Genomic DNA, 13,295 nt, shown 5'->3' with positions numbered 1-13,295 from the left:
GTATGGTCTCATGTTTGAAAGAAATGATAGTGAAAATATTGAGTTGTTTGGGTTCTGTGATAACGATTGGGCTGGAAGCATGGATGACATGAAGAGTACATTCAGATATTGTTATTCACTTAGTTCAGGTATTTTTTCTTGGGCGTTGAAGAAAGCAAGAGAGAGTTGCACATTCTTTCGCCGAATACGTATCAGCAAACGAAGAAACCAAACAAGTGGTTTGGTTAAGGAAGATTTTAGAAGACATGGGGGAGAAACAAGATATGGCTACGGTTCTCTTTTGCCATAGCAAATCGGTAATTACTATGCCAAAAAATGCAGTATTTCATAGTCAAACAAAACACATCAACCTCAAACATCACTACATTCGTGAAGTAGTGGATAATGAAGAAGTGATGATCAAGCACGTAAAGACCGGAGATCAACTTGCAGATATCTTCACTAAAGCACTTCCTTTGAACAAATTCGTTTACTTACGAGATTTGTTATCCATCACTAACAAAAACATTAAGGAGGAGTGTTAAAATTAATGTTTTAATTAAAATTAATGTTTTTAATTAATTATGGTATTGATTAGGATAATATGGAAGGTTATAAGTTACGTTATTTAATTATAAGACTATCCACAGCAGGGTGTCAAATAAGGTATCAAATGGGTGTTAAAATAATATCAAATGGTGCAGCATAGTATCAAAATTAAGTGTTAAAATATGGGTATCAAATTTTAATATGGGACCAAATTTGATGTGGCCCAATATCAGTGTGCCAAGTGGCAGCGCTGGTGGTTACTTTTTTGTTTTTGTTTTCTTTTTTAAATACACTTTTACATAATAATTGATCAAAAAATATATATATATATATCATTATTTTTTATTTTTCGAGATCTATAAATAAAGACTTGGTTTGTGTCATTTGGACACCAAAAAATTTCTAAAATTTTCCAACATATTATCATCCTTGATTGTATCACCTTTCTTCATATCATCATATGGATATTCCCCCAGACCCTTTCAATCTCGAAGAGATTCAACAACAATGGGAGTTGGAGGAATCTTTACTCAAAAGGCAAAAAGAACTTCTCGAAGAGCTTCAAAGGCGAAACAATCGATTACGTAAAAGAAATTCTATAAACAGGGACCATGGAGCTGTCCATCAGAGGCTCATGGTCGACTATTTCGATGAGCCATGCACTTATACTGAAATGCAATTTAGACATAGATTTCGTATGAGAAGGCAATTTTTTCTCCGAATTGTAGAAGCCATAACAAATTACAACCATTACTTCACCCAAAGGCGGAATAATGCAGGAAAGCTTGGATTGACACCAATCCAGAAGTGTACAGTTGTCATGCGCATGCTTGCATATGGAGTAGCCGGGGATTCCTGTGATGAATATGTGAAAATTGGAGAAACCACTACACTTGAGTGCACTCGTATTTTTTGCGAAACAATAATTGCCTTGTTTCAAGATGAATACTTAAGACGACCAAATGGGAAAGACTTGCAGAGGTTACTCCAAGTTGGACAAGAGCGCGGTTTTCCTGGAATGATTGAAAGTATTGATTGCATGCACTGGGAGTGGAAGAATTGTCCTAAGGTTTGGCAAGGGCAGTTTACTAATGGACACAAGGGCACAACAACAATTATCCTCGAGGCAGTGGCATCTTATGATTTGTGGATATGGCATGCTTTTTTTGGCATGCTCGGAACATTGAACGATATTAATGTATTAGACAGGTCACCAATTTTTGACGACATTGAGTCTGGTGAAGCTCCTGCTGTGAACTTCACTGTGAATGGTCGACAATACAATCTTGCCTACTATCTTGCTGATGGAATCTATCCTAAATGGCCCATCATTGTCCAATCAATTCAAATGCCCCAAGGAGACAAAGCGCAGTTGTTTGCAAAATAACAAGAAGCATGCAGGAAGGATGTAGAACGTGCATTCGGGGTACTCCAAGCACGGTTTGCTATTTTTCGCCAACCGGCTAGGATGTGGAATATTGATGGCCTAGGTAAAATAATGAGGGCATGCATAATTTTACATAATATGATTGTGGAGGATGAACGAGATTCGTATTCACGAAATTGGGAAAATATCGACTTCGAACGTTCGAATAATTCTGGGTCTAGTTCCTCAGTTAATGTCCAAAGAGAAGTGCTACCTCAATTTCAAGTGCATGTTCAAGGCCGATCTGAATCAAATATTCATACTAGGGCCGATCTACGTGACAAAGCACAACATATTCAATTGAAGAAAGATCTTGGCATGCACATTTGGAATAAATTTGGAACAACTCTCGATTAGAGTTTTAAAAACACTACTTAACAAATTACCAATGTTTAGAGTGTTTGTTTTCTTCTTCGTTTTAAATAATATTTGTATGTTATTTTACCAAGTGATGAATAATATTGTTTGTGGTTAAAAAAATGAAATTATGTATAAATGATGTGGAAGTGAGAGAAAGTGAAAAAGTAATTTTGATACCTTGAATAACACTCTAATGTAGGATATGCTAAAAAGTGGGTGTTAAAATAGGTGTTAAGCTGACGTGGCAGGGAATTAAATGAAAAAATTTGATACCCTGCTGTGGATAGTCTAAGATAGAGAAAATATTTTTATCTTAATTATATATTTACCTTGTTATTTTTATGATTGAATAAGAGAATAACAGAAAATAACAATATTTTATTTCTTTTTTTAACCTCACACAATTTTAACTCATTAATAGAAAAACAAAATTTGTAACTAATTTCATATATACCCTATAGGAAAGGCTATGATGATAAATTGAAAATAGGACCTTAGAACAAAAGTAAAATTGAATTTATGAAAATCATCTAAAGCAACATTGATAGATGAGAAATGCAACATTACTTTCACTTCTCAATTCATCATTCTTTTAAATGAGAAATTAAAAATGAGAAAGAATAAAAAGAAATGTTTTTTTTTTAAGAATAAGGATCATAGCCTTGATTTGTTCATGGCTGAATACATTATTATCTTCATAAAAGAGAAGAGCTGAACATAAGATAAAGAAAATTGTTGGAACGACTCTTACACAAAGACCTGAACTAACTGCGAGACACCGGTGTACATAAACCAACTTAATAGGGATGCAATTCCTTTGATAGCTCGTCGGATCTGATAGCTTACAATAGCCTTCCAGATTCTGACCTAAGATATACAAAAACTGTTGGAACGACTAATACAACAAAGTCTTGAACTATCTGCGAGAAAGCGATGTGCATAGACCAGCTAAGTAGGAATGCAACTCCATGGACGGTTCGTCAGACTTGATAGTTTCCATTGCCTTCCAAATTTCCACCTAAGATATGAAAAAATGTTTGGAACGACTCATATAATAAATAATGACTTAACTAACTGCAAGAAAGCGATGTGCATAAACCATCTAATTAAGGATGCAACTCAGAATCTCATAATTTGAAAATTGCAATGGCCTTCCAGATATCCCCTGCTAGCATACTATAATAATTCAGAAAAAAAACATTTTTAGGCGTATATAATTGTACAACTAACTCATAAACGTATAAACAATCAAAAATTTGATTAGACATATGTACTATTAGAAATTGGCTCATTTAGTCTATAAGTTGTTTAATGTTATAACGATTATAATTTTATTTATATTTACATAATAATTTCAATAATTAAAAAAGTGAACATACTCATTCCTTCTTCTATTTCAGATTAACAAGATAAAGAATTTGTATTGTAAGTTTACTGATAAGAAAACTCTGTGAAAATATATCTCTACCTCCAAGGCTTTTCTTTTTAATAACTATCTCCAAGGCAGTAACAGATCTATGTAGGGCTCATTAAATATATATATATATATATATATATATATATATCGGTTCAAATTTGACTATACCTGCTAATTTCTTAAAAAAAATTAATATACTTCGATATTTGTTTATTTAATTATTAAAAAATGGTAAAATTTATCTTTATCCACTAGTTTTATTCAGAATTTTCTTCCTATTTTTTAAGCCTAACCCAAATTTTTTTAAGCTCACCCCAACCCTTTTTCTTGGGTCTGTCCCTGTTTCAAGGCGAAACTTCTATATGTCGATAACGATCTCTAGCAAATTCTATATAGCGTTGGAATTCACATGGTTCTCGAAATGAATTTAATCTCATGAAGTGAATAAATCAGTTAAAGAATAAAACATTAAGTACTACACTGGAAAAATTATTTTCATGAGAAGGTATTTCATCAATATTAACCCTTTCAGCAAAGCCCTCTTCGCTAGAACCTCCTCCACCTAAATCAAATACAATTATCACAAATCGAAAATAGAGGAATATTCCAAATTTTCATTATACCTTATTGAGAAACGGAGGAAGGGAGTCAAAAGAATGGTGGAATGAGACAAGGTCTCGCTGCTTTGACGAAAATTATTCATATGTCGGTGCCGGAAAGAAGGAATAAAATCCTCACATATGAAAGATAAAACTTTGATAAGTTAGAATAAATAACTAAGCAAGAACTTGATGTAGATTAAGAATATATTTCAGTGTGTTATTACATTTACAGAAGTATGAATTTATACAATAATAAGAGAAACTGAAATGTTAGAATATGTAAAGATTATAAATACACTTAATAGATGGAATACGAAAACCAAGAGACTCAAGTGTGTTCTTTAATTGTAGATTCTTTAATACATTCCCTCAAACGAAACGGGGAGGCACACACCGTGAGTTTGTTACGTAATAAAGCAAATCGGTTTGATGCAAGTCCTTTGGTGAGGATGTCGGCAATTTGATCATGAGTAGGTATGTATCGAATGAAAAGAGATTTCTGAGCAACACGTTCGCGAACGAAGTGAAAATCAATCTCTATATGTTTCGTACGTGCATGAAAAACTAGATTGGTCGACAGAAATGCAGCACCAATATTGTCACACCATAGAGTGGGAGGTTGAAGTGGGGAGATGCAAAGTTCACGTAGCAAGGATTGGAGCTAGATGAGTTCAGTAGTGGCATGAGCTAGAGCTCGATACTCAGACTCAGTACTAGACCGAGCAACAACTTGTTGTTTTTTTGAATTCTAAGAGATAAGATTGTCACCAAGAAATATGCAGTAGCCAAGTGTGGAGCAACGATCGTCCGGACAACCAGCCCAGTCGAAGTCAGAAAAGGCAGATATATCGAGAGAAGATGATGGACAAATGAGAAGTCCATGATGAGGAGTATGACGAAGGTAGTAGTGTATTCTTTTTACTACAGACCAATGAGTAGTGGTAGGAGACTGCATGAATTGGCAAGCACGGTTGACAACAAATGCTAGTTCAAGCCGAGTATGTGTCAAATATTGAAGAGCACCAACAATGCTGCGATAAAAAATGGTTCAGGAAGAGTGTCGCCATCATGGCAAGATAAAGATGACCCAGAAGAGATTGGAGTATTAAGAGGTTTTGAGTCACTCATATTGGCTCGGATAAGAATGTCATTTATATACTTTGATTGAGAGAGAAAAATTCCGGAGGTAGATCGATGAGCTTCAATTCCGAGAAAATAATGTAGTGGACCTAAATCTTTAAGGGAGGAAATGTGGTTAAGTTAAGAGATGATTGAAGAGATGTGAGAGGAAGAATTGCTAGTGAATATAATATCATCCACGTAGACAAGAAATAACGATGTAATTTGTAGAGAGTGGTACATAAATAAAGAAGAATCATTTTTGGATTCTTGAAAACCAATGGAAAGAAGAGCATATTTCAAGGTAGTATACCATTCACGGGGAGCTTGTTTGAGTCCATAGAGTGCTTTGTGAAGTTTGCACACATGATTAGGATAATCAGGATGAGTGAACCCAGGCGGTTAAGACATAAAAACTTCCTCGTGTAGAGTTCCATGTAGAAAGGCATTGTTAACATTGAGTTGATGAATAGGCCATTGACGAGTGACGGCAAGTGAGAGGATGGTTCAGATGGTAGTATGTTTGACAACTGGGTTGAATGTTTCAAGATACTCAATGCCTTCTTATTGATGAAATCCCTTTGCAACTAAACGAGCCGTGTGACGTTCAATGGAACCATCGGCTCTTTGTTTGATATTAAAAACCCATTTCAACCCACGATATTCTGCGAGGATCAAGGAACAAGAGACCACGTCTTGTTTTGAATTAGAGCATTAAACTTATTTGCCATGGCAGAACAACATTGAGTATCTTTATTGGCAGTGGAGAAACATGTGGGTGGAGAGGTGGAGATGGTGGCAATGTTGGCGTTGTGAAGGGCACGAGTTTTTGCACGTGTGATCATATAATGAGAGGAACATTCAGGATCATGTATAACGTTGGAAATTCCACGTGTGGGAGTGGGATGATTGATTGAAGATGAGTTGGTTGTTGATGATGGTTGATAGGAGTTTGATGTTGGCGAGTTGGTTGGTGAAGATGGATGGTTAGAGTTTGATGATGATTATGAGTGTTCGGATATTGGAGAAGATGGTAGTTCAGGGATTTGTGATGTTAAAATTGGAGAGATTGGAGGTAATGAACGTGGCAGAAAAGGAAAATACGGTGTTGGAGAGACTAATGGTGTAGAAAGATTAGTAGAATTGGATAATGTAGTTTTAAATGGAAATTTTTGTTCATCAAAAGTGACGTGACGAGAGATATATATTATGCCGGAAGGAAGGTGTAGACAACGATAGCCTTTGTGATTTGGACTATAGCCAAGAAAAATACATTTTAGAGTTCGAAGATCAATTTTGTGAGAGTTATATGATCGAGGGAGCGGAAAGCAAGAACATCTAAAAGTTTTAAGGAATAGATAGTTTGGAGAATGATTAAAAAGAATTTCAAAGGGAGATTGACGAGGCTTACCATTTGAAGGAAGACGGTTAATAAGATACGTACTTGTCAAAAACACATCATCCCAATAAGATAAGGGCATAGAAGCATGAGCAAGAAGAGTGAGACTCATTTCTGTAAGGTGGCGAATCTTGCGTTCAACAACACCATTTTATTCACTTGTATGGGGGCATGATAGACGGTGTTGGATGCCATGAGTTTCAAGATAAGATTTCAGACTCCTATATTCGCCTCCCCAATTAGATTGCAGAGCTTTGATAGATGTGTTGAATTGATTTTCAACAAGTGTCTTAAATTTAATAAAAGTTGACAAGACATTAGATATTCTATAGATAGGATATAGCCAAGTAAAGCGGTTATAGTCATCAATAAAATCGACAAAATATCGAAAACCGTTAGTAGGGAAAAGAAGAGCAGGACCCCAAACGTCAAAATGTATTAATTCTAATGAAGACTTACAACGAGATTGAGAAATAGGAAAAGGAATTTTGTGTATTTTTCCATATTGACAAGATTCACAAAAACTTAATTTCTTGTTGCCAATAATAGGTAAATTAAAAGAAGACATGATAAAGGTTATTGTTGATGATGAAGGGTGTCCAAGACGATGATGCCAAGAGTTGGCAGATAAATGAGTTCCGATAAGAGCTTGATGAGTGGGCGGAGGGTTGATGATTGAGTTTAGGCAATATAGCCCATTTTTATGTGTGTCGTGAAGGAGTTCTCTCTTCGTGACCTGATCCTTGACAATACAATAATTTGGATGAAATTCAAAAAAGATATTATTATCGGCAGAAAATTTGGAAACACTTAGAAGATTTTTTGTTATTAATGGGACATGTAATATATTACGTAGATGAATGTTTTTATTGAAACATGGAATTAATGATTGTCCAATATTAGAAATAGGAAGAGGGTTACCGTCTCCCATTTTAATAGTTTCTATACCATTATATGGAGTTGAGATGCTAAGATTGTCAAGATTTTATCGTGAGATGGTCAGTAGCACCAGAGTAGGGATACCAAGCTGAGTCATAAATAGAAGAAGGTGTAGCCATCATAGTAGAGTGTGTCGTTGAATTTTGATTATGACGACGTCAGCAAGTTTCAATCGAATGACCTGTAAAATTGCAAATCTTACAAAACGGACCCGATCGACAAACATTAGCCGCATGACCAAAAAGATCACACAATTAACATTGTATTTTATTTCTATTGGGCCCACGAGGCCCACGACCCAAAATAGAAGGCCCGTTAGTATAAAGATACCCTGACCCGATAGTAGAAGCCCGGTCGAAGTGTGAAAACTTAGATGAACTTGAAGGCCCATTTATTTGATATCCATTAGAATTATGGGAGCTCAATCTATTGACAGTCTCATTTTCTACACTATAATCACTCGAAAAGGAGACTGAACGTCGCGATCGTTGGAAGTGGGATGGTTTCGAAATCTCTCTCGATCCAAAAGCAAGATTAGCGGTTGGAGAGTTAGAGTGGAGTGATTCAGGCGAATCTCATATGTAAGAAGCATTCCTTGGAGGTCTTCGATGGCGATGGGGTCGGTGCGAGTGGTTACCGCTACAGTGAGAGATTCGTATTCAGGACCGAGTCCTCCCAAAGCATAAAGGATGAAATCTTGTTGAGATATGTTTTGCCCAGTACCAGCGAGACTATCGATGATTGATTTTATTTTTTGTAAATATTCGGCCATCAGGAGTGAGCCCTTCTTTACCGTTTGAAGTTGAAGACGAAGTTGCATTAAACGAGCTTGAGATTGAGAGGCGAATGTGCATTCTAAAGCAGACCAAAGGGCTTTAGATGTAGTGCATGATTCACCAACCACTTGGGTTAGGATAGATTCTGAAAGGGTGGAGAGAAGCCATGAAAGGATCCTCTGATCTTGTTCCTCTCAAATAGTAAAAGCAGGATTTGGAGTAAGGACACTAGATCCGTCAGCAGCATCGGCTTGGAGACAGGCTTTAGGGCAGAATTAGTTCCAGTAACATATGGATAGAGGCCATAACCTTTTAGGGTAGGTAAGATTTAAGATTTCTAAATAAGAAAGTTTTGGTGATCGAGTTTAATGGATGTGAGATTGTGGAAGAGATGAGTGGTTGAAGCGGAAGAAGATGAAGAAGAGGCCATGGATACAGTGGTTTGTTAAAATCGAATAATGGCTCTGATACCAAGTTAGAATAAATAACTAAGCAAGAACTTGTTGTAGATTAAGAATATATTTCAGTGTGTTATTACATTTACAGGAGTATGAATTTATACAAAAATAAGAGAAACTGAAATGTTAAAATATGTAAAGATTATAAATACACTTAATAGATGAAATATGAAAACCAAGAGACTCAAGTGTGTTCTTTAATTGTAGAGTCTTTAATAAGTGGAATTTTGATAAGTCATTACTAAATTTTCTATATCCTACAATATATCTAATAATCTATATATATATATATTAAAATCTTAATTTAAGATTTTAGAGGTTTACTATAAGCTTCATCCATAATCATCCATTCTCTCTCTTTATATAATAACTAGTTTCTCTTAAATTAATAATTTATTTCTCTCTCCTAATTAATTTTTTTATTATTTTTTATTTTCTATATCCTAAAATATATCTAATAGTATATATATATATATATATATTTAATATAAAATTTTAAATATTTATTACACGCTTCATCCATAATCATCCATTCTCAGTATAGTATTACATATCCTCAAACTATCATCTTTATGCTTTTTTAATCCTAAACTTTCTTTTACTCATCTTTGCCATGTCAACCTTTTCTTTTTATTAGAATAAATACTATTATTAGAATGATTGAGAACAGACACACAAACAGCAATGCAAGTAAATATACCATCATGTATGTATGTAATCTAAATTATTTAATGTATACTTTATCTAAAGAACAAATAAAATTTAGCGATTTAAATCATAATAATACAATATTCAAAATTAGACATCAAAACTGAAATGTAATAAATAAAAAAACTATCACTTTTAATTAGAAACTAGCAAGATTGGATTTGTCAAATCCATTGATAGGGAGAACCCTTAATACATATTGTTTAGTAAAAGTAGCTAGACTGAACAAAAAAAAATAATGTATATCAGTGAGTCTCTTTAAAATTAAATAAAACACCTCCAAAATATAATCCAAGTATTAAAAATGATGGAAGTTGATTACTTTGACTCTTAAATATTCATTCATAAGAAACATACGGGTGTCTTAAGTGACGCGATATTGTCACTTGTCTTTCTCTTCCAGTACTTAGTTGCGAGTTTTGCGAGTTTTCAGTTCCTTGGTTATTGCTAATATTTCCTGCTAGTATTGGGCCGCCACCGCGACTAGTCATAATATTCTCGTGACGTGGTCTCTTCCCTCTATTACTTTCTCCTTTGTTATTTTCCCCTTCTTGGAGTTGTCATTCTCCTCTGCGGGTTCATCTTTTGGAATTATTATGTTGGACTCCGGGATAGTCTGAGCATAATAAAAGTACTCGTCGTCATCATTATCATCTTCCTTATCTCTATCGCATTGTATCTGCCCATAAGTAGTACGGTTTTCTATAGGGACAACAATGTTTACATCAAAATTTACACTTTCTTCGTCTGACAAAGAGACGTCCTACATAGAATGAACCATTACAAAATAATAAATTATGTAGTTTAAACCCTTTTTCTAGTAATAACTTCATATTTTTTTATGTAACATTAATCCTCATAACTACAACAAACTCCAAAGTCGCGTTAACTTTAGAAATAGTTACACATTATATAATACAATTTAGAAAATAAAATATATAAAATAAACAATAATGATCCCATGAATAAATAAAATAAAGTAAAATGTGAATCACAATATAATTAAAATAGAGAATTCTAAAAATTAATTTGCTAAATTTACAAGAATAGGCTGATAGCTTATAAACATACTGAATTGTAAATAAAAAGATTTGTACTGTATTGTATTAATTGAGACTAAAAAAGAATAAGTATTCCTAGAATTAAACACGATTCATGCTCTTAGACCTTGTTTGTTTTGAATTTTGTCCTCAAACAACCATTTCTTACAAAAAGAAAAAAGATTTATAATAATTTTCAATCTCAACTATACCCTATCTAAATAATCTAAAATAAAATAGTTTATCAAGTAACATATAAATAACAGCTAATTGACCATATTTAAGAACTACATTTCCAAAAATAATATCAAATACCTATATATATTGCTTGATTAATTTTTCCATCTTACTACACATATTAACAAGTTAAATTATATAGAACCATTGAAAAATTAAAATAATGGTCTCCTTACCTGTTGATATTCATTGCCGGCAGTTTTATCGGAGTCTTCTCCTAAAAACATGAACATATAAAACAATAAGAAAAATCAAGAGCGAAATATGAAGTAATGCTTAGAGGAATACAATAAAGATGCGGGCGATTGTACTTAGATAGAGAGAAACACATATTTATACACAAAATTAGGGTTTTCTTTATCGACCCAGGCGCATGAGCCTTCGGCCCAACCCCGGGCGCATGGGCCTTTTCGGCCCAACCTTTGGGTGCTGGTTCTCTTAAGTGTTTTACAATTACATTTTGTTAAACCATATAATAAGTGTTTTATGTTCATAAATCTCAATTACTTCAAATCAGAAGAAGTTGATTATCAATACTCTAAAAGATGTAGCGGCAATAAGAGATACATATTTAAAATGTGAAAACTATGATTTATGCGTACATTTAAATCAAATCTATTAATTAATAAAGTTATTCTCTAAATTCTTTAAATACAAAACAAGAATATAGGAATAGAGTATTAAATTCTTTAATACATTCCTTAGATGAATTATTATAATGTATTATTGTAAACTATATTATTATTATATTTAAAAGTTTTATAAATATTTTTCAAAATATTCGTAATATAATAGTATTAAGTTATGCATTAAATCGTATATATAATTATTTTGCAACTAGTTCTGTAATAGTAAGATATGATATTATTGCAAACTACATTGCATTAATATTTAATAGTTTTAAAAACAGCATTCGACATATTCATAATATACTAGAATTACGTTTTGCATTAAACATTATATACAATCTTTTCACAAAATGTTTTGCAATTGTATGATATCATATTATTGAAAACTACGTTGCTATAATATTTAATAGTTTTGAAAATGTCTATTAGTAATCTATTAACAATACGTATCGCACTAAAAATTATAGATAATCTTTTAGCATTATAATGTGCATTTAACTATATCAATTTGTACATAAATCCTAATTTTTAAAAATATTAATAAACATTCAATGCAAAATTAGTTACGGTTCATATGAAATTATGTCTCCTCAATTATTGTTTTCCCATAATTTTGGCCAACCACCATTACCTTTTCGTCTCCCACACTTCATTGATATTTTATCAAATCTTCATAATTGTATCCACTCATTCTACACTTAATCGATTCATTTCAATCACTCCTAGCCCGTCCACTCCACTCCTCAGTTGATTTTAACCAGCGAAGAAATCCCAAGCTATGACTTAACTTTCATTAGTGAGGACCAATTTGAAAAGATTGAAACAGCACTAGAGGTTGACATATCCTCTGAAAGCACTAAGCTAGAAATAGTGATGGTGGAGCTTGTAGTATCTATATCTAAAATAGCAAGTCTACAAGCTCAAATAGAGTCTATGAACATTAATACCACCTCATATAATGAAATACATATTCTCCTAGAATATATGCGAACAATCAATCATACAAGTATTCGGGTTGTCCAAGAGATGAGCACGAAGGAATTTCATTTCATTTGTAGATCTTTTGATTATTTATGAATATGTTACATGTTTGAGTTTTGATGAATATTTTGTTGCTTTTATTGATTTCATATATAAAATATGTGTTGTTGGTTGAGAATATCTTAATAGACTGTGGTGGGTTCTTTAGATGCAAAAAAGACTGAAAGGAGAATGGATAAACTAAAAATCTCAGATGGAAGCAAGAAAATAAAGAACTGGCTGAAGTTTAATGTCTTTTGATGGATGTTTTTGAAGTTCTTCAAAATTTGTCTTGTTATTATGCTGGTTTTTTTTAATATCGTGGTTGTTTATTTTTGAACACTTTATGGTTATATATGGTTATGATTATTTATGTTTTTGGTTTAGCATTAACAAAGTATTTAATATTTCTAACTATCATCAACTACCAATGTACTTGTATACTTACTTCCTTTAATTCATCTTTTACATTTTATACATTTTGTTATATCAATATATTTATCTCTGTATATTCTATCTTCATCTTTTTATCAACAACATCAACTTCTTCAACATATTGTATTTAACATCAAAGTAAATATATGTCTCTATCTTCTATCTTCATCATTTATAAATATATATAAGTAGATAATATTCT

The 13,295-nt window shown here is 33.0% G+C and overlaps 1 pseudogene; it reads left to right on the top strand.

The window, feature by feature from the left end:
• The first annotated feature begins 988 nt into the window (after positions 1 to 988).
• LOC124935283 lies at positions 989 to 2,311 on the top strand (annotated as a pseudogene).
• Positions 2,312 to 13,295: the final 10,984 nt, after the last annotated feature.

This window comes from Impatiens glandulifera, chromosome 4, assembly GCF_907164915.1.
Source record: "Impatiens glandulifera chromosome 4, dImpGla2.1, whole genome shotgun sequence".
Lineage (NCBI taxonomy): Eukaryota > Viridiplantae > Streptophyta > Magnoliopsida > Ericales > Balsaminaceae > Impatiens > Impatiens glandulifera.
Note: the sequence above shows the minus strand (reverse complement) of the source record. Positions and strands in the feature narration are given on the sequence as shown.